The sequence below is a fragment of the Acomys minous genome (assembly GCF_964271855.1).
Source record: "Acomys minous genome assembly, chromosome: 10".
NCBI lineage: Eukaryota > Metazoa > Chordata > Mammalia > Rodentia > Muridae > Acomys > Acomys minous.
This window is the reverse complement of record NC_140491.1, coordinates 58322977-58349836: the sequence shown is the minus strand read 5'-3', so window position 1 is coordinate 58349836 and position 26860 is coordinate 58322977. Positions and strand designations below refer to the sequence as shown.

The following is a 26860-nucleotide window of genomic DNA, read 5'->3' as shown; positions in this document are numbered from 1 at the left end:
CCAATGTCCCGAGGCTAGTGAGGTCATGGATTTTAGAGAAGAATCTTCTATGCACTTTCCTAGACCAACACAGCTCTAAATTGTGCATTCTAAATTGTATTCTTACACCCACAGATAAGTGTAGCTACCACCTCACATCGAAGAAGCCTCTCTTTACAGCAAATGGAGAGCATCACAGAAAACCACAACTGGACACCATGCAGGAACCATGGGGAGTCCAACCTCAGGGCTACACCCACATCACAGCTCCTGCATCTGTGGCACAGGGAGCATCTAGAAAGAAAGAGCCTATTGTTAAAGCCAGAATGCCAGACAGTGTGCATGGAACAGTCTCTGCTAGGAATGGCTGCATAAACAAGGCCTGAACAATTGCACTATCACCACATATGCTCACACAAAATGGGGGGCATCTCATGAGGTCCCGCCCCTGGGCAAGAAGCTCCCGGCAGCTGCTGACTGCTGAGAGAGGAAGAGTTTAGCCTTCACTAGAAATGAGCCTCTTAAGATGTCCAATAGAGTGATGCATCCTGAACTCATGTACACACAAACAACAAATGTGGACTTAGCAGGCTACATTTACATAGTTGTCCGTAGATATACATACAGTGTGTGTGTGTGTGTGTGTGTGTGTGTGTGTGTGTGTGTGTGTGTAAAAGAATAATAATCAGGGAAGAAGAGCCTATCAATTTGAGAGTGGGGGCAGCACGGAAAAAGTTGGGGGGAGGGAGCTTGGGAGGGGATGGAGGAAGAAAAGAAAAGAGGGAAAGTCATGTAATTATCCTTTTTAAATTTAGATTTATTATATGCATAAGCATTTTGTCTGTATGCATGTTTGGGTACCACATGCATGCCTGGTGCCCACTGAAGTGAGAACAGGGTATCAAATGCCCTGGAACTGAAGTTAGAGTTGGGAGCCACCATGTGGGAGCTGGAAACCAAACCCTGATTCTCTAGAAGAGCAGTCAGTGTTCCTAATGACTCAGCTATCTCTGCAGCCCAGATTTTTTTTTTTTAGTCAGTAAATCAACATACCTCCTAACACCAGTTTTCCATCAGTCCCAGGGAATCTAGGTACACGCATGCTGCATCGTCTGTTGAGCCTTTTTAGGGGCTCATTTCCTTTTACCATTAAAAAGATTTTTGACCATGTCCCCTAGTGGCACTCAGAGGAAGGATAGCAGGCTACCAAAAGAGACTTGATACCCTATGAGCATATACAGGGGGGGAGGAGGAGGTCTCCCTCAGTCACAGACATAGGGGGAAAGCGGGAGGGAGGGAGGAATGGGAGGATACAAGGAGTGGGCTAACAATTTAGATGTAATATGAATAAATTAATTTAAAAAAATTTTTTTAAGTTTTTGTGGGCTGGAGAGACAGCTCAGTGGCTTAGAGCACTTGCAGTTCTTACAAAGGACCCAGGTTTGATTCCTGGCACCCAGATGGCTTCAGTTCCAGGGAATCCAGTGTCCTCTTCTGACCTTGGGCACTAGGCACAGGCGCATGGTGTGAGCAAAACATTCATGCATATAAGAATTTTTAAAAAGCTTTAAAAGCCGGGCGTGGTGGCACACGCCTTTAATCCCAGCACTCGGGAGGCAGAGATAGGCGGATCGCTGTGAGTTCGAGGCCAGCCTGGACTACAAAGCGAGTCTAGGACAGCCAAGACTACACAGAGAAACCCTGTCTCGAAAAATAAAAAAAAATAAAAAAAATAAATAAATAAAAAGCTTTAAAAGCCGGGCGTGGTGGCGCACGCCTTTAATCCCAGCACTCGGGAGGCAGAGGCAGGCGGATCACTGTGAGTTCGAGGCCAGCCTGGTCTACAAAGCAAGTCCAGGATAACCAAGGCTACACAGAGAAACCCTGTCTCGAAAAACCGAAAAAAAAAAAAAACATAAAAAGCTTTAAAAAGAAAAAGCCATCATGATTTAGAATTTCAATTTTATCCTACGTTTATTCATTATCTTGAGTAGAACCTTTCCTTTCAAATGGTAAGACATGTACATGTACACTTGTGAATGACAAATGCCAGTTACTTTAATGGATTATGGTGCAGCACGAATTTCCATTCTTTGCAACCAAACTGTCAAAATATCATGAATGCGACACAGGTGGCCCAAGAAAGACAACAAAAGAAAGGGAAATCACTACAGTGAATAACTAGTTCAGTAAGTCTCTGGGCGTTACTGACTGGCAGAGGGGACAAAATCACAGCTCAGCTAACCTCTCAAGGGACAACAGCAACTGGAAATAAAACAGCTCTGGCAGTGACAGGGTGGAAAGCAAGGGAGTCCTCCCTGCCCACCCCTCCCCCGCCTGCTCAGAGAGCCTGAAGCTTGGACACCTTCCCATCACAGGTCTCTGCTCCCCCTGGCCCCTTCTTCCCAGTGGGGTAACTGGGAAATTGAGTCCAGAGATGGCTTTTCAGTGCAGTGCCACCTGTGGTGCTGAGGGGGGCCCCCCGGCCAGCACCTCAGTTTACTCCATCATTCCTCTCCCTCTCTGCAGAGTCCAGCCCAGCGTCTCATGAGATGTTTGACAAAAGCTTTCAATGAAAATTAGAAATAAAAACAAATGGACAAACAATTTTATACTAATATATGGACAAAAGAATAAAAAAAAACCCTCCAACTAATATTTGAGATATCGCTTCCATGAGCCAAAGAAAGCAACGAGGTTAAAAATAAGAGACAAGTTCATAAAACAAAATTGATTATATGTTCATAACAACACCACTCTCAATAGACAACCAAATACTCATCGGTTCGTAGCTAGGGAAATAGAATGTGGTGCGTAAGTACAATGAAATGGAAATCAGCCTTTAAGAGACATGAAAAGCTGTCACGTGTTACAACACAGATGAACCTCAGAGGTATTAAGCTAAGTGAAAGAAGCCAAAACAGGACAGGAAGTACACATTCTATGTATAGCTACTTAAGACAGATTAGCCCATAGAGACAAAAAGAGTAATAGGGGCCAGGGGCTAGTGGAAGGGAGGAATGGAGAATACAGCGTTTCCGTACGGGTGAGGCAAAATTTCTACAGCTGGATAGTGGCTATAGCTGTGTGACAGTATACCTAGTGCCCCTGCATTACGCTCTTAGGAATGGTTGAAACCAGGAACTGGAAACATAGCTCAGTGGTGAGTCACTGCCTAGCACTGCCTGGTTTTGATCCCCAGCACTGAAAAACAAAAACAAAAACAGGACGGACTAAAACAATAAATCTTATATCATGTATAACATACCACACTAAATTTTTTAATTGCAATGTTTTTCATTAATGGAAGCATTAGAAGATAATGTTGATGAACCTCCAAGGGGATATTTTTTTTTTTAAAGAAATAAAAACAGAAGTCAACCCCAGTGCCCATCAACTAGTAAATGAATAAACATATTGGAGCTTTGGTATCCTAATCAGCAACAAGAAGCAGCAATCAACCAGCGTACACAACAGCGTAAAGAAACAATATCATACACTATGTTAGCCCAGCCAGACACACAGGACTGCTACTGTATGGTCATCCCTGCTGACCACGTGATTTCCTCAAACGGTTAGCCCTGCAGAAGGCACAGGCAGGAAAGATGCACTGCAGCATTGGTAGGGACTTCTAGAAAAGGAAGCAACGTGTATCCAGTCGTGGTGATGGCTATGTGGTTATACACACACACACACACACACACACACACATGCAAACTCATCGAGCTGTACACTGAAAATGACTAGTTTTAGTGGATGCGAACCAATTCTCATAATCAACTAATTTTAAAACAACAACACTACTGAGAGCTGTACTACAGAAGACAAACCAGATTGTCAGAGAGGAAGCACAGGGCATCACTGTTTCCCTCCGGTTCTCCCTCCCTCTGGCTCTCTGCTTTACGGCAGTGCATTCATTAGCCTAGAGTTCACATTTTACCTTAGCTTTATGAACACATGCAAATTCTGTGTCTAAGTGTTTAAAGACTGTTTCTTAAACCAGTTTTCTTCTCTATGGCAGCCTTTGTCTCTTTGTAATTGATAAGTGCTGTAAATGAAATGTAAGTCTACCCTAAGTACTATTTAGACTTCAGGAGCTGGGGTAAGTTTCTGTTTCTGGACTGTGCACTCCGTACAATAAAAACATAAAATAATCATGAAAATATACGTAAACTCTTACTTAAAATGAGTGCATCCTAAGCCTTTCGTGCTTTTATTTCTGTCTTTCTGAAACCTTGCAATACTTCTTTTAAAACAACTTTACTGAGATATTTACATATTACACAGTTTATGCACTTAAAGTATGAGATCCAATGTCAGTCCTTTATCATTTGTATGGATTTTAAATGAGATATGGGAGCAAAAATGATACGTGTTGCCTGTGGAAGAGTAGCTGCAGCTCTGCCACGCCCTTCTGGATGTCACCTGTAAGACCCGGGAGTTAAACAAGGTAACTTGCCCTAGGTCTGATTTATCCTCCAGATTATTTTAGTCAGTCAATTTTTAACCTCTAATTTCTCTTTGGTACTAAATAGAGAGACAAAAAGCTTAGAAATGTACTTCACACTGGAGCAACTAAGCCAGCTGCTTCCCTCACTTTCTCATTTCTAGAAGCAATATGCAAATGAAAAGCTGAGTAGACCTACAAATATGTACTACAGTCAGTGACTCGGTCACATATGTTAATCAAAATATAAGCAATACTGCCTGCAGAACTTTTGTTTTTGTTTGTTTGTTTGTTTTTCAAGACAGAGTTTTTCCATGTAGGCTTGGTTGTCCTAGACACCCTTTGTAGACCAGGTTGGCCTTGAACTCACAGAGATCCCTCTGCCTCTGCCTCCCTGAGCACTGGTATTAAGGACATGCAACACCATGCCCGGCACCTGCAGAACTAATGAAGAAATTCTACAAAGGCCTAAGTGACTTGAAAAAGTCCATAACCATATATGTTTTAATAATATATTACCTTACTTATTCCCTGTTTTTCTCCTTCTCTCTCCCTCAGTTGATTTTCTCGAGGATCTCTGGAAAAGATTTTTCCCCAAAGGGAGAAACAAGGTATCTTTGAATAGGCAAACAGCCAACTCAGAGGGTAAGGACTCAGGGACACCGCCTAAGAACTGTTTCGAAACAGCCAAGCCATGCACTTGTCAGTAGAAACCTATGTGAGTCTCCAAAACAGAAACCTAATAGCAATAATCTATATCAACATTCTGCGATCATAAGACCGCTTATATGAAGGCATGAGACAAGAGTGTGACAGAAACCTTTGCAAACACAGAACTTCACCATCTACTCTGACCTTCTGCCTTGTTAGTAATTCCAAGTGCATGCTTACTGCTGGCTGTCAGTTATACTGCGTGTGGGGTTGCAGTTTGGTCTCCCATGCTGTCATCTTTATCAGCATATACTCACTTTTGAGCACTCTGCAGTGACACTGTAATCATCGCTGGTATTCAGGTCAAAACTCACCAAAGCCAGAATCCCATCGCGCTCTGTCCCTCTGTCGGGTCTCACCCAAGCTTTGCTATCAGTTCTACTCTCAGAATCTGCCGCAACCCAGCACTGACCACCTAGGGGATCGAACCGTTCAATGAGAAACTCTACTAATAACAAGAGCGTTAATAAAGGACTTAGCAATACCACTTACCGAGTGCTAGGACATGAGTTTGATCCTCAGGGTCCACATGGTGCAAGGAGAGAACCAGCTCTAGCAAGTTGTCCTCTGACCTTCACACACACACACACACACACACACACACACACACACACACACACACACACACACGGTTGAAGAGAGGTTTCCGGGACTGGTGATGTACAAAGGATAAAGAAAAAGAAGGCATCTCAAATACTGTTGAGTGTATTCCATTGTTACCTGTTAACTACTACTAAGCCAGTCACTCCAGGGTGGAACTTGTGAGCACTGCACTGTGGGCACATTTGTTCTGGGTAGATAGGAAACCACCTACGGATCACACCAAAGCTAAGCTGAGATGTAATGTAGGCGGGAAAGGGGGGTTTCTCTCCATCCACGAGCAGCTTTACACTGAATGTGGAGGTGGTAGTAATCTTAAATATGCCACACACAATCACAGATCCATTTTTTTTTTTTACCCATATGGAATTTCCATGATATGCATGCCAGCTACTAGCCACTTCCAGCCTGGTCTGTACTTCACAGCTTCTGAACTGGTAGGTTCTAGTAGAAGTTTGGTAGTGTATCCCAAACTTTCTCCTACTGTCTTCAGCATAGTTTGTAGCTGAGACTTCTTTCTCTCTTGGTGATCACTTGGGGCTACAGATGCTGGCACTCCACTCCACAGACCCGCCTGAGTCCTGAGACTAGAGGCATGGACCGGCTTACTGTTAAAAGGGGGTGAGGCAGGACTGGCAGGATGGTAGAGTGAGTGGGTAAAGGCACTTGCTGCCAAGTCTGATGACCCGAGTTCAACACCTGGGACCCACATTGTGGAAGAAGAGAACTAATGCCTGTAAGTGGCCCTTTGACATTCATATGAGTTTGTTTTGTTTTGTTTTTTTTAAGTTTAAAAAGTCTGTCTTTTTGGTGCTAGGGGTAAAACTCAGGTCCTTTAAGCATGCCAGATGAGCACTCTACCCCTAATCTGTGTCCATGGGCCTTTCACTTTTTTAAACCCATTCTGCAGTAACATCTCATCTCAAGAACAAATGAAATTTTGTTGCCAAAGCTCTGTGTGTGTGTGTGTGTGTGTGTGTGTGTGTGTGTGTGTGTGTGTGTGTGTTGATGTTGGGATTCTTTTAAATTAAAAAAAAAAAACTTTGTGTTTGTGTGCATTTGAAAGAGTCCCATGTAGCCTAAGCTGTGCCTCCAAGCTGCCATGTAGCCAAGAATGCTATTTTTGATCCTGCTACCTGTACTTGTTGGGACTACAGGCATGTCTACCACATTGAGTTCTACAGAACTGAGGTGGAAACCAGGCCTCCATGATGCTAGGCAAGCCTTCTACCAACTGAACCACACCATCAGCACGATTTTCTTCTTCTTTATATTGATATTGACTCTTCAAGGGCAAGATTTAGGATTTAAATTCAATCTAGTCTATTTTATACTGAGTATATATAGTAGAAGTTTAACTAATCCTTTTGGTTAAAGATGCAAGAGAAAATCTACTTGAATGTATCTCGCTAGTACACAAGCCAGCAAGGCAACAAATGTATATCTTACTATCTCACTAAAACAGGAAAAGAAGAAAGATAGAAGACAGAGAGGGGAGAAAAAGGAGTTACATATATGCCTTAAGAACTCTTGAAAAACACCCGGAATTTAGTTTTTTAATATTTGGTTATTTTTCTCTTACCACAGAAAGCCATCTCAACACCCTGGGCTTTGAATGACTATGGAACAATTAAATTAATAATGTTATTTTGCCAATCATTTTACAATTTCAATACTGTCTCCTTTCTGTTTTACTCTTTGCAATTTCATTGTTTTTAATTTTTCCCTTTCATATGTGTGTGTCCATATGTTCTGCATGTGTGTGTAGGTGCATGCCCATGTGTGCACATGTATGTGGAGGCACAACTTTGACCCCTGGAGTCTTCCTTGAATTCTCTGCACTTTATTTATTGAGGCAGGGTCTCCCAAAGGAGCCCAGAGCTCACCAGCTTAGCTGGTCCAGTCGGCCAGCATGCTCTAGTGATGGGGCTGCTTCCTGAGAGCTGGAATTACAGGACAGACACCATGCCCCCCTCCCCACCCCCAGCACCTATGGTGGTCTTAACTCCAGTCAGTCCTTGCAGTTGCTTCCTTCTGGGGACACATTTTTGCCACTGAGCCACACACCACCTGGAGATCTTTCCTAGTTTCTTAGCCCTCATTATTATACGGTTACAATGTGCCAGGTGCACTTGCTCGTAGGCATAGAGATCTCATGACTTAACGCTTGCTGAATTCTAAGTGTCAGTGGAAGTCACAGGGAATTTTTGCATTCCTTTTCCACACCATTTATTCACCGCTTTAACAAATGCACACAGAGTCCCTACTCAGTACCAGGCTCTGTATCACAGCTGGCTACAGGGTGCATGCTGAGAGCCAGGCGTGCAGTGTGCGAGGCACTTCTTGTGGGCCCCAATCTGCTCTCTGCTTCAGAAGCACACTCCTATGTTATGCTAGAAAATGTTAATTAAATAACAGTCAATAATCTTAATATGCATATTTAAAAACTAAGACCTAGCCAAAAGAATTTGACACTTGATAATAACTCCACAAGCGTGTGACACACACACACACACACACACACACACACACACTGAAATGCCTTTCACTGCCCATAAGCCCTTTGTAGCAGTTTTGTTTAAAATGGGCTCCAGTTGAGGGACATGTACTACATCCTGTTGTGCTCTTGGGGAGGTGTGGAAATAATGATGTAAATGCAATACTCATGTATAAAACTTTAGAAAAAAAATGATAAAAATTAAAAAGATAAATTAAAGATATAAAACAAGATAGTTCTTTTATTAGTGTTACTAAATATCAGAGAAGGAAATATAATTCCTACAATTTTGTAGAATGTCCCAGTGTTTTCAATTTGTCTGTTCCTTCAAGGCATCATTGGTTTATATTTCCTTTGTCGTTAACAAAAAGCTGGAAATTACCGAAAGGGCCTTATTAGACTCAGATCAAACATTTTGAAAAGATTACACCATTAGCATTTGGAACCTCATATGCTGTCCCATCAAAGGGACAGAATATTTGAGCAATGGGTAAAATAACCATAGAGGCACACAGGTAGACAGGCCCCTCCCCTGAGAAGCTCCAACAGCCAGGTACCACACAGAGGACACTCTAACCGCCCTAAAGGCCCAGGCCCAGTGCCCTACTCTACAAAGTAATAAGCCAAATCTCAGGATTTGAAACCCCACCAATGGGGCTGGAGAGATAGCTCAGAGGTTAAGAGCATTGACTGCTCATCCAGAGGTCCTGAGTTCAATTCCCAGGAACCACATGGTGGCTTACAACCATTGATAATGTGATCTAATGCCCCTTTCTGTCATGTAGGCAAGCACTGTATACACAATCAATAAATACATCTTGAAAAAATATTTAAAAAAAAGAAACCCCACCAATCCCCACCCTGGAAATCTCCACCCTAGAAAGCACCCTATCCCCCAACCCTATATAAACCCTGTCTTCTGCTCAGTTCTCTGATGCTTCTTGCCCTAGCAGCCACCTTCCCGGGTTCTTCCCTTCCAGTAAATCTCTTATATGAGGTTTGTTATGCAGTGTGACTTTGTGTATCCTTGGCTCCCAAATGCCAGGATACCTCTCCATCTGAGATGTAACACTTATAATAATAATGACAACCTGATTCCTCCATGGCAAAGCCATTTTGTTTCTACTTAAGGAAAAAGCCGTCTATGCCTAATGATTTTGGTACTTTATAAATGCCCATTTCTTACTAGCTACCCATTTAATAATTTAACACTGTTATTTAGTATATCAATGAAGATGGTTTGAGCAAGAAATAAAGCTATATTTGTACTTACAAATGTGATAGCATCAGGGTGTCCAAGATGTTCTACTGGAATTAAAAAATCAAAACAAAATATAATTTGCATATGGTGTAATTGCTACTGCTGTCTAGCTGTCTAGCTAGCTGCTTCCTCTAGGCTGCCCATGACCACTCCACCGTGAGGCAGAGCAGTGGCGACCCTCTGCATGAGCCCTGAAGATGTGGGCCTACACACATTCCCTCGTGGAGGCTCGTGGGGCCCACCAGCCTTCAGAAGACCCTTACCAAGGATAAACAGCCAAGGAGCACAGGCACTCATTGGCCGCCTGGGGACTCTCCCTGGCAGGGACTTGTCATGAACTGTCCACACAGCAAGTGCGACTCTTTAGTCCAAAAAAGCTCCTGGGGAACCTCTCAGTGACAGAGCTAACTTTGGGTCACCCAGGCTCTTGTAAATAACTCCAGTAAATGCAGTGGCTCACCAAGCTGGATTCGGATGGATTCCTTTCTGTGGCAGCAGAACCCTCTCTATCTAAAGTGAAAGGCCATTTAATATAAATAAACTAAAGCGTTTAGGGCCATTTCAGAAATTGGAAACTCCATCCTAATCCCAAGATAAAATTCACTGAACAATTTAAAAAAAAAAAAAAGAAAGAAACTTGCCAGCAACTCAAAGAAGCAGCTTTCAAAATCAAGCATCCCAACACAATATTTTCCATAGCTCGGCTGCATGATTCTGTAATGGCAGAACGCTTTGCATATACACTAAACATGTTGCAGTCGCGGCAGAAGATTCTCAGTGCTGAGCTGGACTTTCAGCAGGCAGTGCTCATTGGTGGTACAGGCCATGACAGCATGCACACTGCAAAGGAAATATGGTCATGCGTTCTGACCACAGCCTCTCTAAGATTGTAAGATACAACAAGTCAGAAACATCTCAGACAAAACAGAGTTTAAGAAGCTGGAATCACTATATAAGATATACACACACATGATGCACACACACACATATATACAATACAGATGGTTAAATGTGCTTGCACAATTTCTGGAAGGATATACTAGAGTGTAGGGCTAAGGGTTGGGGTTTATATATAGACTCTTATTTTTCTTTAGATTATAATATTTTTTAATATTCTAATTTTTAACCTAACCAAAAGGCTTTATTAATATTTTCTGTATTTTAGCACTGTATTAGGTTGGTCCAATGAAATTATCATTTTGTAATATTTGGGAGAATATTGATAGCTGACATTTAGATAAAAGTTATTAAAATCAATCTACCCATTACTAATTCAGCATTTGAAATAATCTATATGTTCACCATATACCACATAACTTAAGCCCAATGTGATATGATATATATTTGAGATTAGTGCCTTTATCCAAAGTAATTTAATCTACTCTTAAAATATGCTTATATTTGCACCAGCTAATTTCACAAACTAGCTAATTTCTAATGGTTTCTAAAATCATTTAAAAGTAGTATTATAGAAATATGATTGAAAGGAGGGAGGGAGGAATGGGAGGATACAAGGGATGGGATAATAATTGAGATGTAATCTGAATAAATTAATTAAATACAAAAATATATAAAATATGATTGAATTGGAAAACCTAGGGTCAGACCCCAGCTCTCTCACTGTGGCTCTGGCCCAGGACAAAGCAGTGACAAGTAGGGGAGTGCATCAGTTACTATTACACAAAGCAGACAGAAGTCTGAGGCTGGCTTTTGTTCATTTGTGTGTGTGTGTGTGTGTGTGTGTGTGTGTGTGTGTGTGTGTGTGTGTGTGTGTGTGTTTCAAGACAGGGTTTCTCTAAGGAGCCCTGACTTTCCCAGAATTTGCTTTGTAGACCAGGCTGGCTTGAACTCAGAGATTCGCCTGCCTTGCTGCCTGAGTGCTGGGATTAAAGGCTTATCCACCACATCCAGCTGAGGTTGGCTTCTAAAAGTCAGAGTCAGAACCTTCTTTGTCATGGGGCACTGTCCTGGGCTTTATAGGATGTTTATTGGGACCCCTGGCTACTGCCTACCAAATGCCACAAATATTTCGCTACCTTTCCTAAGAACCACAATTAGCCCTACCTATTTTCATGGAGCCAGAGTTGAGAGGTCAGATTGGAGAGTGAAGCTGCCCCTAATTAAACACTCCTGTCTGGAAGTATTGATCTTTGCATATAAAACTCTCCACTCCATCTAAGGACAACAGCTGCTCTGATTTCTTTTAAATGGAACTTCAAAACCCCAGGCTCAGTTCCTGGACCGGTTTCAAAGTCTGCCTAGATGCTATAGTAATAATTTACTAGCTACAGGGGGTGATGGAGCCTGCCTGTGATCTGCAAGACAGAATGCTGAGTTCAGAGCCATCATCTTGGATTCTATTACTACCCTACAATTAACTCCTTGTGTCTCAGTTTCACTGTGTTCCTCGCCCACATTATAAACATTGCCTGTAAGGAGAAAAAACGAACAGGGCTAGGAAAGTCTCCTGATAGTTACATGACATACCAAATACTAACAAGTCAGCACAGTCTGGGGAAAAAAAAATAAACAGAAAAATAAAAAAACAAAAACTCATACACATTAATAGAGTCATTGGGTTGGCTCAGTGGGTACAGGTGCTTGTGCTAAGCCTGTTGAGTTGAGCTGCATTCCTGTAAATCACTGCAGAATGAATGAAGGAAGGAAGGAAAGGAGGGAGGGAGGGAGGGAGGGCCTGCCTCTCAAAAGCTGTCCACTCACTTCCACACACTCACATCACATCAGAATTAAGGAACAACGTTAAAGCGTTCCACGTACTTCCTTATTTTAACTACAGATCGTCTTGCTAGTATAGGAGTGGGACCATTTTCCACTAAAAATGCCAGCAGTCTGCTACTGCTGAACAGAGACCAGATGTGATCTGACCATTATAAAAGACGCTTCCTGCAGCCACTGGCTTCAGACATTCAGACATGACTCTTAGTCCACACCCAGCTGCAGTGACTGTCACAGTGTCAGCAGAGATAAGCAAGGCGAACAGGCCAGAGCTCCGCGGGTGAAGAGGTTAGGAGGGATGGGGCCAAACTGTGTGGGGCACGGATGCTAAAATAACCCATCTAGCTGCAGGACGCTAGGGCTCCATTGGGAAGAGACACCGAGACACGAGCGAGGAGAGTGGGAAGGGAAACTGCAAGATTGCCAAGGCAAGAGTCAATCACTTGAAACATTTTCAGAGCCCAAGAAAGTAAAAATGTTGATAATTTTCCTCTTGCTGCTTCCTGTACTAAGTAGATTTCATCAAAACTTAATTTACTAAGATCAAAGTAAGCCACAGTTTCTATGAATAATTTTATTGGTAGAAATACAAACTGTTCCTAGATTTTCTTTTCTTTTCTTGTTTTAAGTGATAGAAGGCTCAGCAAATAAAAGCTACAAGCCACAGAAAATTGACTCCTGGACACTGTTCCTTAACCTCCATATGCATGGTGGGTGAGTGCACCAGGACTTCACCTATTTGGACTTGCTTTGTAGACCCGGCTGGCCTCAAACTCAAAGAGATCCACTGCCTCTGCCTCCTTTTTCTTTCTTTCTTTTTTTTTTCCTTTTTTTTTGTTTTGTTTTTGTTTTGTTTTGTTTTGTTTGTTTGTATAATAGCCCTGGCTGTCCTGGAACTCTCTTTGTAAAGCAGGCTGGCCTCAAACTCATGGAGATATGCCTGCCTCTGCCTCTCAAGTGCTGGGATTAAAAGCATGTGCCACCACACCCAGCAACAAATTCTTTTTAATTAAAGAGAATTAATTATTCGGGATGCTGAGTAAAAGCAATTGCTGTATGAAGCTACAACCTGGGTTCCATTTCTGGGACCCACAGCAGAAGCAGAGAATCAGTTCTCAAAAGTTGTCCCCTGGCCCCATATGCACTCTTATGCTCTCACACACATGATGCTCACACAATCATAATAAATAAAAACTAAATGTAAAAGGGCCCTCCATCCTTAAATACATGTGATGGAAGAAGACACCCAATGTCAACTTCTTGCCTCCACACAGACACGCATAAGTATACTCACAGCCATGTGTACACACATACACACACACAAATCATAAATGAAATACTAAAATTTATAAATAAAACAATTAAGCAACAATAAAGAAATGGCTAACAATAGTTCAGTTTGATATATTCTGGATTGTGAAGTCTGATCAAGAACTTCCCACATTTTGTAGCATTTTAAATATTTACTTTTCAAGAAATTGCTTCTCTTTAGCTATCATAATGTACACCATGTTACTTATATCTACCACTTAGCACTTGCGCACAGGCCTAATGGAAATTGATTCACACTCTATAATTTTGAAATATTCCAAATAAAAGTTTATATGCTCTTAAATTTGTGGAACTTCTAAACAGGAAGAAGGTAACTGCAGTAGTTCTCTGTCTTCCCTGTCAGACCTGCTGTTGGTGCTCGATGCTTCGTGTGTAACTTGACGTAATAGAAGAGCAGTTGTTAAAGTGATCTTCCGGTAACTCTACCCCCCACAAAACAAGCTTTTCAGGTCGCTCTACTCCATTTCTCCCCCTTACTTAATGACCTCTTCTGGTTGCCGTTCCCCCAACAGGTACACAGTTCTGCAGCTTTGTCAGATGATTCTATTAGGAAGGTGGGCTTGGTTTTACGTGTTTTTCATTCTGCTTATTTATTTATCTGTGTGTCTGGGCATGCATATGGAGGTCAGAGAACTAGGTTCTCTCTTTCCACATGTGAGTCAAGGAGATCAAACTCAGGTTCTTCAGCTCAGTGGCAAGCATTTTTACTCACTGGGCGTCTCATCAGCCCCAGGTTTTCAATATTTTAAAATAAATTATAAAGAAAGGCTGCATTGTACATACTGTAAAATAATAATACAGGAGCCATGCTTCTCACCGAAACCAATTTTATTATTAAACTCGGGCTGCCAAGATGGCTTAGCAGGTAAAGGCACTTGCTAACCAAGTCAGAGGACCTGAGTTCAATCCTTGAGATCCACATGATGGCAAAAGAAAACTAACTCCTTCAACCTGCCCTCTGACCTACACATGTACATTATCTGTCTCCCTCTGTCTCTCTTCTCTCTCTGTCTCTATATCTGTCTCTCCATCTCCTTCTCACACACATACACACAAACTAAAACTTTTCTTTAAAATAATGAGTAAACTCAAACGACCTTTTTGTTAGACGTGGGACACAACCTTTAACTCAGTCCCATTCTTTACTTCTTCCGATACGTATCAGACAACTAGAAATATTAATTCCACTGTTCAGTACACGCAGCAGTACAGCCCTGGCTGGCAACTTCTGGCAGCAACAGCAGCAGTTCAACCTGCAATGTGCAGAGCTCAGAGGAGAGAGATGGAGAGACATTTGACAGCAAGGCAGTGCCACATGGGACTAGCTAGTGACCAGCCCAGTGTCTTTTGGAGATGTTTTTGACAGGGATGCTAATAAACTCTACTTACATGCTATGCAATGCTGCATCAGTTCTTCTAGGGCTCCACTATATGTCACTTCAAACGCAAGTTCAGGGAGCCTTAAGTGCATCCATACATCAACAGCTTTCTAAGGCCACTCAGTAATTCTTTCTACTGAAAATTATGAAATGGTGAGAACTGGGCGTAGAGGAAAACACCACTAGAGAAAGCACACAATCTTTTTTTTTTTTTCCACTAAAAGGTCTGAGAGACCAGTAAAATTGTCTTCCTCACTAGTAAGTGGCAGCACTGGGCCTGAGCTGGACCTGTGACATGCGCACGACCCACATCACAGGTCATGTTTATTATGAACTCTTCGGGGTGGGCTGGTCATCTGTAGACTTGAGGAGAGCAGCTACTGCAGTCTTGAGTCCTCAAACATCTGATTAAGATGGCCATCAGATTACTGGCGCCCACTCACGTAACACAGCACAGACTGACCTATCCCCAAGTCTACTGATTTCAGTGTTAGTTTTTTTTTTTTTTTTAAATACCTCACAGCCAAACTTTGGGCAAAGTGTAGAAAGTCTTGTGGAAAAGAGGAGAAACAGATAGAAGGATCTGGAGGTGACAGGAGCTCCACAAGAAAACCAAGAGAGCCAACTAACCAGGCCCAGAGGGGCCTGAAGCACCAACCAAGGACCACGCATGGACTGGACCTAGGGCCTTACACGGATGTAGAGGATGAGCAGCTCAGGCCTCATGTGTGTCCCTTAGAAGGGGGAGCGGGAGCTGTCTCTGACATGGATTCACCTGCCTGCTTTTTGATCACTCACCCATCATGGCTGCCTCACCAGGCCACAGGATGAGACTTGAATAGCTGGGGTGGTTTGGTCTCATCCTTTCTGAGGGCTAGGGAAAGGGGGGATGGGGGAAGAGGGAAGAGAGGGTGGAATCTGGAGGAGAGGAGGGAGGGGGCTCTGATCAGGATATAAAGTGAATACATAAACAAATTCATTAAAAAGAAAAAAACTTTACAGAGCCAGGCATGGTGGTGCACGCCTTTAATCCCAGAACTCAGGGAGGCAGAGGCAGGAGGGTCTCTATGAGTTTGAGGCAAGGCTGGTCTATAAAGCAAATCCAGGGCAGCCAGGGCTACACAGAGAAACTCTGCCTCGAAAACAAACAGACAGACAGACAGACAGACAAAAAAAAAATCTCACAGCACAAGCTACATATGCTTGACCAAAGCACCAGGCACACAGCCTACCAGACACAAAATTAACCATCACTAACTCTTCCTCAATCTACACAGAAAAATACAAAGAATTTCTATTTCAGATCCCATTCAGACTCATTCCCTCCTTCGATGCGTGTTGTTAAAGTCCTCGGCTCCCACTTAGCATTGGATTTCATAAGGCATGCATATCATCCGAAGTGGAAGGACTGCAGGACTGTCACAGGTGAAAGCAACCTTGGCGGGCTTTGCCCTTGGACACACCATGGATACTCCCTGAGATTAACCTTGAGATAGACTGGGTGGAGCCACCCTGAGCCTGGAATTCAGGAAGTGGAAGGGGAACTGCACTCAGATTATTGTATTTCTACTTCTTCTTCTTCTTCTTCTTCTCTTTTTTTTTTTTTTTTGGTTTTTCGAGACAGGGTTTCTCTATGTAGCCTCTGCCTCCCGAGTGCTAGGATTAAAGGCGTGTGCCACCTATTTCTAATTGGCTCTTGATGGGGGCGGGGGGGGGGGGGGGGGGGGGGGGAGAAGACCAGCCCTTGCAGTGAGACAGAGACACAGACAGGGAGGACGAGAGGAGGCAGCAGGTTCGGACTGAGCTCAAGGGCACGTGGATTAGGGAAAGGATCATCGAACAGGGTGGACCAGCACGCAGGCCAAAGACACCTAGGGACCCGGCCTGTGGAACGGATACTGGAAGGTTCACTCTTGTTTCCCTTTAAGCTTTTTTCCCTCTTGTGTAAGATAGTTGGGTTGTATAATAAAGTTTAGTTGTTAAGCAACAGAGCCAACAATCTGACTGAACATTTGCTGGCTCATAAAAAATTAAATTTTGCAGCGCCTTCCTGTTCATGAGTACATCCTGTGTAGTCTTCACAACAAGCCATTTTAGTGGCTCCCATCTGACCAGAAACACAGTGGTCAACAGGTGATAGAGTCATGGAGAGTCAGGCCTTCTGCCTCAGTCCCATTGCTCATCAAGTGTGTGCTGTGTACCAGATACTCAAAGACTCCAAGTTAATCTACACCTGCATGCAAGTTCAGAATTAACCTATGTCCACAAATAGTGTTAGAGGAGGTTCATGGCTCAGAGGATTTTCACAAAATGAGTTCTTCAATGTGACTGTTACTAACATGAAGAAATGGGGCATGGTGGGCATCTCAGAAGCCCCGGAGCCTACACCATAGTCACCATCTTTCATATTAAACGAACTGGAGACCGCTCAGATCTCTAGGGTCCATTTTGCCTAGTTCTCAGCTCTGTAGAAATGGAATTCTACTGCCTGTGGATTTTTGGACATGGCCTCCTGGGTGGCAGATTATATCTATGAGTTAATTCGCTAGTTTGTTCAGTTGTGCTATGTTGTGCAACTGCCAACAGCATAAATTAAATACAGTTTATTATCTGCTTATCCAATCAATCATTTGAGTGTTTCCGGCTTGAGAGTTCTGAGAATACTACTGCTTCTAGCATCCTTTCACATACACTTGGGTCTTCCTAGGCGTGTGTCCTGTTCAGTATGTACCCAGATATGAACTGCTGGGAGGTACATAAGGTTCACTGAAAACTGCCAAATGGCTTCCAAACATGGCAGGACCAATTTGTACAACCTCCAGGCATTGATGAGATTTCTTTTACATGTTGGTTCTAGTCAGTATTCTCTGTGCAATGTTATAATTTTATATAAGTCAATTTATAACAATGTAAAGTTAAATTCTCAATATAAAGAATATATAAACAATATAAGACAATGTAAAGTATGTTTTCAAAAGTTCATGGGAATTTTGCCATAGATTTTTTGAGCTTTATCTTTGTTCACACATATAGTTTTAATCTGCCTTTCACCACTAAACATTCCAATGCTTGAAATCTGAGTCACATTGATAATCACCGAGATGACATCTAGTTTTTCATTATTAAAGGCAGTGCTGTAGCTACTCTTTGCGAATTTCTCAGTAATATTATTAGATAATCCAAATTATTTTCTTTGAGGGGGGTGGGAAAGAGGGTCTTTGATGTATTGCTGTGGCTTGCCTCAAATTTGTGATCCTCCCCCTTAGCCTCCAGAGCATCTGGGACTATAGATGTATGTCACCAAGCCCTGATCAAAACTGCTTTCTGGACATGGTTGCACCAACTTATTCTACCACAGGTGTTGGGGACAGGCCATATGGCCGGTGTTCAGCCATCTTGTCAGGGCCTACACCTTTGGCTCCTATTTCTCCAACAGTCTGTCATTTACCAGAAACCAGCTGACCCTGTCCTGGTCCGGCAGTTAGACTAAAGATAAGATTTAGACGGAGCCACCCTGTTGTAGTTAAGCAGTTAGATTAGATAAAGATAGCAAAATATTCGGTGTGGCAGAACGTTGTGACCTGCTTGGAATTCCTTACATCTTGAGATAGCCTGCAGCTGGGTTGCCATAGCAATAGGCTTCCCTGCCCTTTGCCTTAGAAAACCTTCTACCTGAAAAATAAGATTAGAGAGCTTGACCAAAGACTTGCTCTCCTTCTTCGTGTCTAGTGTTCTGTCCCTATAAAGAATTCTCCTCCTGAGTGTTAGCCGAACCCCAGCAGGCCGGGTCACACAGGTAGACCCTGAGGGTGTCTATTACTCCTGAGCCTTGCCAAATAACCAGTATGGTTATATTTTCATAATACCAGTCAGATGAATAAATAATATTCCTAATACCTGTCTTGGATTTTTTTCCACATATTTAAATTCATTACCAGAAAACAGATTCACCTCTGGTTCCATAGAACTGTGGTCCTATAATCCTGCTGTTCTTTCTCTGAGTAGGACTCAAGAACCATGCACAGGGATGTTTGGTACCTCTGTGGTGAGGAATGTGGCCAGAGTGCCTCCTCTGTAGTTGCGAACACTGGTAGGGAAATTATCTCACATGTTCTTAGCCACAGTCTCTTCTCCCCAGCTAGAGCATGGGTTTCTAGGTAGGAAAAGACAGAATCTATGAATAGTTTCGTATCTCTGGAACGTAGGTCAATGTGGACTCAATGAACATTCAAGGATGTAGGGGATGAAGGAAAAGTGGAAACGTGTGTGTGTGTGTGTGTGTGTGTGTGTGTGTGTGTGTGTATGGGTGTGTGTGTGTGTGCGTGCTTGTTCTGTTCAAGAGCTTACTTATCTAGAAACACACTAAAGTTTATTTATTGAAATTTAAGCCACACATATATTCTTTTTGATTATTAGGTTATTTGATACTAATGTCTTTAATATAAACACTTTTGAGCTTGGACTAATGGCATGCCAGAACATACTCTTTCATATTATTTTCTCACAGTGTAGAGGGACACACAGTGAAATACATTCAGAGACCATGCTAAGGGAATGGTAAGATTGGTAAACAAGGAACCAAGTCAAAAGGTAACTTAGAAGTCATCTGACCCAAATACCCCATTCTCTAGAAATGAGAAGCTAGGCCAGGGTCCCAGGTGATAAAGATGAAAGAAGAGTTGGCCAGGTCCCCACAGCGGGGGTAGGGCCACATCTCTCAACAAGATCACTGCTTCAGCAATTGAATCAATAGTTCCTAATTGAAGTCTAGAGTTCAAGACCACCTCTCTTCCTTCAGAGTCTTTAACCTGGCACCCATGAAGTCAGCAGCACTAACAATTACATGCCTATACATACATTGGTTTTTTTTTTTTTTAAAGATGAGTGCTCATTGCTTTTCTCAAAAAGATTGGGGAAGCAAAATAAATATTTTTGGAATTTGGTATAAAGCAGAAATTTCTGAAAGCACAGGAGTAAAGGAACGTAGAATAAAAAGATGCAATGAATATTTGCCTGTCCACTGCTATGGTTCTTTCTGCTACATATATAAAAGTCATTCCTTTTGCTTCCGGTCACTAACACCCTAGGCTAATGTGTCTGGGTGACAGTAAAGCAGGACCATGATGGTATGTATTGGGACTAAATTATGTAACCCCAGCCCCATAAGTCATTTGCCAAAAACTCACCCCTGATGTCATAAGAGGGGGGTGGAGCCTTTAGAAGACAGTTTTATGAGATCATGTGATGGGATCAGTGTCCTATCTGGAAAAACAAGAGAGCTTCCTCCCTGTGCCATGTGAGGACAGCAGCATGCTGGATGTCTGCCAACTAGGAGCAGAACCCGCCCCAGCAGGAACAGAATCAGCCTCCAGAACACTGCAGTATAACTGTCTACCAAAGCTACCCGTGCCTTAGCAGTCCGTTCCAGCAGCACAGCCGAGAGGGCTCTCCAGGCCCAGCTAGCGGCTATTTCCTGGGCACAGCCAGACACCTAGGTGTTTTCCTGGGATACAGATAAATCAGAGGCAGCTCAGTTTTCATGGGATTTTGATTCTGTGGGGTAAAATCTGCCACAGACCATAGCAGGCAAGAAAGCAGTAGCAAAGGATGCTCTCTCAAGAGAGAATATTTGAGTCGAGTAGCGAGGAGAAACAAGTAGGAGACAAGACCGCTCAAACGCTGGAAACCAAGCTGCCCATATTGTGCCGATGTAAGATGTGGCAGCTGCCTGAGTCGTGTCAGTAAAGAATGAACAAAGTGAAAAATAGACTTGAGCATTCGTATCCAGATATGGACGTGAGGGCTGAGTCAGCTTCTGAATAACAATGAGACGAGGATGGTTCCAGAAAGACCACTCATCCATGCAACAACTGTGTGACATCAAGTTAAACACATCAGCAATTTACTGAGTTCATTTATAAAATTAACATCTTACATTAGCAGGGTTGTTTTTGTTTGTTTTTTCAAAACAAGGTTTCTCTATGTAGCCTTGGCTGTCCTGGGCTTGTTTTGTAGACAAGGCTGGCCTTGAACTCACAGAGATCCGCCTGCCTGCCTCCCGAGTGCTGGGATTACAGGCATGTGCCACTGCATCCAGCTATCAGGGTACTTATTACATTTAATGAGCTAATGCTGACACATTAACACAAGCGCACATTTGGTTCAGATTTCTATTGCTCCTTCTTTTTCTTTTCGGATCTCATCCAGAAACCACACTGCCTGTGTCATATTTCCTTGGGCTTCTCATGGCTATTCAGGTTCATATTTTTGATAACCTTTACAATTTGAGGTTATTGAACTAGTAGGGTAGGGAATTTTGTAGCATATCCCTTGGTTGGAATTCCTATGCTTTTTTTTTAAAGATGGATTTATTATTTATAGTATTCTGCTTGCATGTACACCTGCACACCAGAAGAGGGCACCAGATCTCATTATAGACAGTTATGAGCCACCATGTGGTTGCTGGGAATTGAACTCAGGCCCTTTGGAAGAGTAGACGATGCTCTTAACTTCTGAGCCATCTCTCCAGCCCCTTCCTCTGCTTTCTAAATCACAGTTAGACTTCAGATGTAGGTCACCGGGAGTCTACGGAAGTGGGACTCTCATCACGTACATCCTCCACATCATCTGCACTAACAACATAACCTATCATTGTCAAGGCTGAGTTGGCAGAGGGTCCAAAGTCACCCCATTCATCATTCTCTCTCGTCTGTGGCATTCTGCATCGAGTCTCACCTAGACTCCGTAGTTTCGCTCCTGCTCATAGTGTCCCCCTGCTGCATCCCCACCATGCTACCAAAGCTATAACCATATCTTCTATCTAGCCAAACAGCCCCACCTGAGAACAGAACCACTGTCGTAGTTGGCAGGTAAGGCCAGAGCTTTATTGTATTGCCGTTAGATCTTCTTCTCAAAATGAGTATAAACTATTTTCTAGTTTCTTCTTCTGCCCTGAACTCTGAGCATATTGTAGGATTCCCCATTCACAACCCTTAGTCATTCCATCATAAGGTTATTGTTTATCAAGCTTTTTCTTCATTATCTTCTTAGGTACAAGAATGCAAAGACTGAGTCTGTGTTCATGAGCGATCAGCATTTAAAGAGTGCAGGACTGTGAATGAGGCAGGCGTGGAGCATTAGTTCAGGCTTGTACAAGTTGCAGACAGAAAAGTTAAGCCCAAGGAACCCACAGTGGCTTCAGTACTTAGGGGATGGACCCAAAGAAAGGATTAGCTAAGCAAAGACTTGGAGAAAGATGGTAGTCCACTGAGCAAAGAGGCTGTGAAAGGTGGCGGCCGAGGACACAGCAGAGAAAGAAATAGACACAACTTACTAAACAAGTTAGTATGGAGATTTAAAAAAACATATTTTTAAAATTTTGTGTGGTATGTCTTTGTGTATGTGACTGTGTCTATGTGTGTATGTGTGTGTGACTGTGTCTGTGTGTGCGTGTCTGTGTGTGTGTCTGTGTGTATGCGTGCATGTTTGTGTGTGTGTGACTGTGTCTGTGTGTGTGTGTGTGTGTGAGACTGTGACTGTGTGTGTATGTGTGTCTATGTGTGTGTATGTGTGTGTCTTTGTGTGTGTGCCTGTGTATGAGTACATGCACATGAGAAGTGCAGAAGGAAGATTGCATCTCCTGGATCAGGAGTCACAGTGGCTGTGAGCTGTGTGCTGTGGGGACTGAACTCAGGGTCTCATCACTGTTGAGCAAATGTCCAGCTCATGGAATTTTGTTGTTTTGTTTCCTTTACATTTATGGAGATTAAACCTTCCACATGCTAGGAAATAGTACACTGAGTTATGACCTCAGCCAATATGGAAGGATTTCAGAAGAGGAGAATGAGCCAACGGTGACAGAACAGGAAGAGAGCTTGCCCTTTGACCCATGAGTAGGTGTCAGTTGGCGTGATTTGAGTTCAGTTTAGTGAGTTGTGACTATGACTATTTTAGTTAGTTAGTTAGGTTTTTTGAGACAGGGTTTCTCTGCATAATAGCCTTGGCAATACTGCTCTTACAGAGGAGCCAAGTTTTGATTGCTAGTCCCCATGCCAGTCAGCTCACAACCACTTGTAAATCCAGCTCCACAGAATCTAACATCTCTGGCTTCTGAGAGTGTAAGCACACACACACACGCGCGCGCGCGCGCGCACACACACACACACACACACACACACACACATTTTATCTACTTATTTATTTAGTTTGTTTTTTGAGACAGGGTGTCTCTGTGTAACAGTCCTGGCTGCACTGAACTTGTTTTGTAGACTAGGCAGCCTCAAATTCAGTCATCTGCCTGCCTCTGCCTCCTCAGGTGCTGGGATTATAGGTGGGTGTCACTGTACCGAGCACACTTAATTTTTTTAAACAATTTTTTAAAATAACCACATTATTAGGCCCCCAAAAGTCAACAATTCTTTAATATTGTCAGATGCATAATCACTATTCAAACAATTCATTTTCATTTATAATTGTATTCATGGTTTTAGGATGTTAAGATTCAAAAATGGTCTTTGTATTACAGTTGGTTAGTGTGTCTTTAAAATCTCACTTGATCTGCGTTGTTTTTAACAATCTTTTAACAATCTCAATCTTTTAATTATACCAATGAAGACTCGGAAGCCAGATGCTGGGCTGAAAGCCTGCCAGCTTAGCGAAGCAGAAAAAGCACTGGCTGACCATCATCCCAGTAAAGGAATCTTCCTTCCGACACTGGCTCAAAAAAAAATCTCTAACTGAATGTCCCTCCCTTCTACCTCCTGTGCATCCTCCTGACTTCCTCTGACTCTCTTAAGTTTTTTTCCTATGTTCAATCACTCTCAGTCAACTGGTTGCTTACTCCACTTGACCTACTGTTGATTTTATCCAATTCAAGCAGAAAGCTTGTGGATTAAAGGTATGTGCTAGGGCTGAGCCACACCACAACCAGAAACAGTGTTTTTTGTTTGTTTTTTGTTTTTGTTTTCCCAGCAAACAACACACTCTTGGGGTTCACAGTGTGATTAAATAATCTGCAACAGATCTGCACAACTTCTCCCTTGTTGGGAATTCTTGACTGAAGAGACCAGGTCACCTGCTGAGTTCCTCTGCCTGCATCTCTGCTGTTTGTATGCCACCAACGTTGTAGGAGATGGTCCTCTTCCCCATAAGCTTTCTGGAATTAGAAGTTGGAAGGAAAATCTCTGTGCTGTTCATGTTCTTTGCTTATTTTTTGAGCAATTCTTCATGAGGGAGGGCATATTCTTTTTTGACCACCGGGAAGCACAGATTGCTTGGCCGCCTGTACTTTTCTTGTGGTAACAATCAGTTCTCCTCAAAGCCTAGAGACAACAGTCCTTTAGGTCCTGCAGAAAGATGATCCAGGCTCAGCATCCTAATCCAAAAACCAGAAGTCTTTAAAGCCTGAAACTTTTTGAGTGCCAACATGATACGCATGGAAAATTCCATACCTGATTCATGTAACATCAGAGTATTTTAGACAAATGCTAACTGTGCCCCAGTTCTATCTTACCTCGTATACAAATGGTTACTTAGGGACATAGTCTACACAAGGCAGGCAGAAAAAAACGGTAGCATTTACATACTAGTTTCCACTTGTGTAATGAATTGCTTACCCATCATCTTGTAAACATGACTGCTCCTTTTTTAGCATTATGATAGCACAGATTTAAACTTGCTTGGTATGTTCCATTCTATCCTTGTTATCTCTACTAATATTCAAATTATCGTACCATTGACTTCTGTGAGGTAGCTCTGGGGTCCCTCAAAACAGCCCGAGCCATGTCTGATAGCTTCTCCACCATAGGCATTCCTGGTTCCCTTTGTGAATTCAGACTTGCTGCTTCAGTCTGTGAGTTGCCATTTCATCAAGTAGTGTGGCTTCTTCTGATGGAAGATGCTATCTCGAAACTTTGACCTAGAATCCAAGGGTACTCACTGCTTCTGTGTTGGCTAGATATTGAATTTAAAGTTGTGGGTTTCTCATTTGTGGCTAACTTCAGAGACTTGTGGGATAGACAACTGTGTTCTGCCACCTATTGAGTGCTTGATGCTGAGTTGGTTTGTTGACTTTGCCGTACTACAGTTTCATAATCTGTGAAATGTGAATAACTGCGGCTGAGATTTTAGGATTCTGGTGAGGTTTAAATAGTGTGACGTAAGGAATTCAGAATAGGGCTTTGTCACTTAGCTCTGGGTAAAGATGGTTTTCAGTATCCTCATTACTACTGTCTTTCCAGCTTTGTCATTGTGCTTGCTCAGAGCATGGGTCATCTGACACACAGTGAAGACTTGCATTTTATTCATGCCTGGTGACATAATGGTCTATTTTAATAAAGCTGTTCTAGAGTTCTATCTACGTTTATCCTAATAGCATGTTGTTCTAAAATGACTCAACACACACCCATAGTAGGGCATTTCCTATAAAGGGATCCAAGCTTTACAAAGCTGGAAGTATTAAGAATGTCCCCAAGTACTAGGATATTTCCTGCTCTTTAGACTTGTCTGGAAAGGGGTAAATTGACAGGACCCAGGTAGGGAGTGGACCAACGGAGGAGCTGAGGTTTCACATTGAGCTGGAGTCTTCACGAGCAACACTTCTGTCTTTCCTGGTGAGACACAAAGAGCTTCAGGAACAGCTTTCCCTGCGTCCTCCAGCTCCCTCTCAGATCAAACAGGTGGAGTGCAGACATCCCTGGTCCTGTCTGGGAGCCTTTTGATACTGAAATCTGGAGCCTTTGAAAAACAATTCTTTCTGCAAGTTAAAAGACATCCAAGTGGTTGCCCCAGAATGCCCCAGAGCAATGACAGTGAAAGAGAGGCAGTGCCCTATGGGTACATCGGGTCTCAGAAAAGCCCTAAGGGACTTCTTTAAACCTGGGACTCTACAGAGGTCTTTGTAAAAAAAAAAAAAAAAGGCATTTGTTGGCAATTGCACAGTCTTGCCTCACTGACGTATAATTGTGCTGTCCTTGCATCAGCCACGCCAAGATGTCTGCAGTTTGCTGGCTACAAACTCCCAGAAGCCCAGAGGCCTCTCACTGCCTCAACAGAATATACCGGCTTTAGTCTTTCTTTTTCTTTTTTCTTTATGTTCCCCTTTTTGACATCACTCAATGTTTTATAAAGTAGCTATTTGTCAATAAGATTGTTTGGCATTTCAAGCACTTTAAAATTTAATTGTAATCCAAGTGTTTGTAACAGGAAGAAATGATGGTATGTTCATATAATGGATACTGTTCAGTTACTAAAAATAATAGGCTTGGAGTATTGTTAAAGAAACTTGGTTGTTTTTTTTTTTAAACAGGAAAAAACTAATTTTAAAGCATTATGTAGAATAAGATTGTATTTTAACAAAATAATTGTCATACATACTAGACTATATGAAGAAGTTTAACAAAAGACAGCCCAAGTAATTAATAGAAATAAGTTAGCTTCAGAGATGAAATTGTCATAAATTGTTTTCCTGTCTATTTAACACCGATATTAGAACATTTTCTGTGAAGGGATCCAAGATTTACAAACGGGAAGTATTCAGAATGTCTGAAGTACCAGGATATTTCCTGCTTTTCATACTTGTCTGGAAAGGAGTAAAAAGGCAGGAAGTGGGCAGGGAGTGGACCAACCAAGGAGCTAAGGTTTCACATTGCACTGGATTGAGTCTTTCTTATTTTGAAATGTTTCTAATTTTTATGAGTATGTATTATTCTTCCAATCAAAAAATTTTTTTGGAAAATCATTTCTGTTAGAACTTATTCAGAACACAGATTATTTACTGTAATAGCAAACAAACAAAACACACAACAAAAAAACCAGTAAGTTTTAAGAGTTAACTCTAAGAAAAAGAGAAACCCACCCCTTATTGTTTTCTTGCTGGATATTGGGGAGTAATCTTTTTTTTGTTGTTTTGTTTTGTTTTG

The 26860-nt window shown here is 42.3% G+C and overlaps 1 long non-coding RNA gene across 7 annotated transcripts in view; it reads right to left on the bottom strand.

The window, feature by feature from the left end:
• LOC311606291 overlaps positions 1–26860 on the bottom strand; it is a 66497-nt gene that overhangs the window by 12084 nt on the left and 27553 nt on the right. For 3 of the 7 annotated variants that reach the window (XR_014782290.1, XR_014782291.1, XR_014782292.1), the window contains exon 1: positions 5452–5548. The exons of 1 other annotated variant lie outside the window; for it this stretch is intronic. This is a non-coding gene — a long non-coding RNA (uncharacterized lncRNA). Of the gene's footprint in view, positions 1–131; positions 241–3078; positions 3184–4945; positions 5004–5451; positions 5553–9507; positions 9529–26860 lie in introns of those variants that run through there. 3 more of the 7 variants (XR_014782288.1, XR_014782289.1, XR_014782293.1) reach the window with 3 other exon arrangements.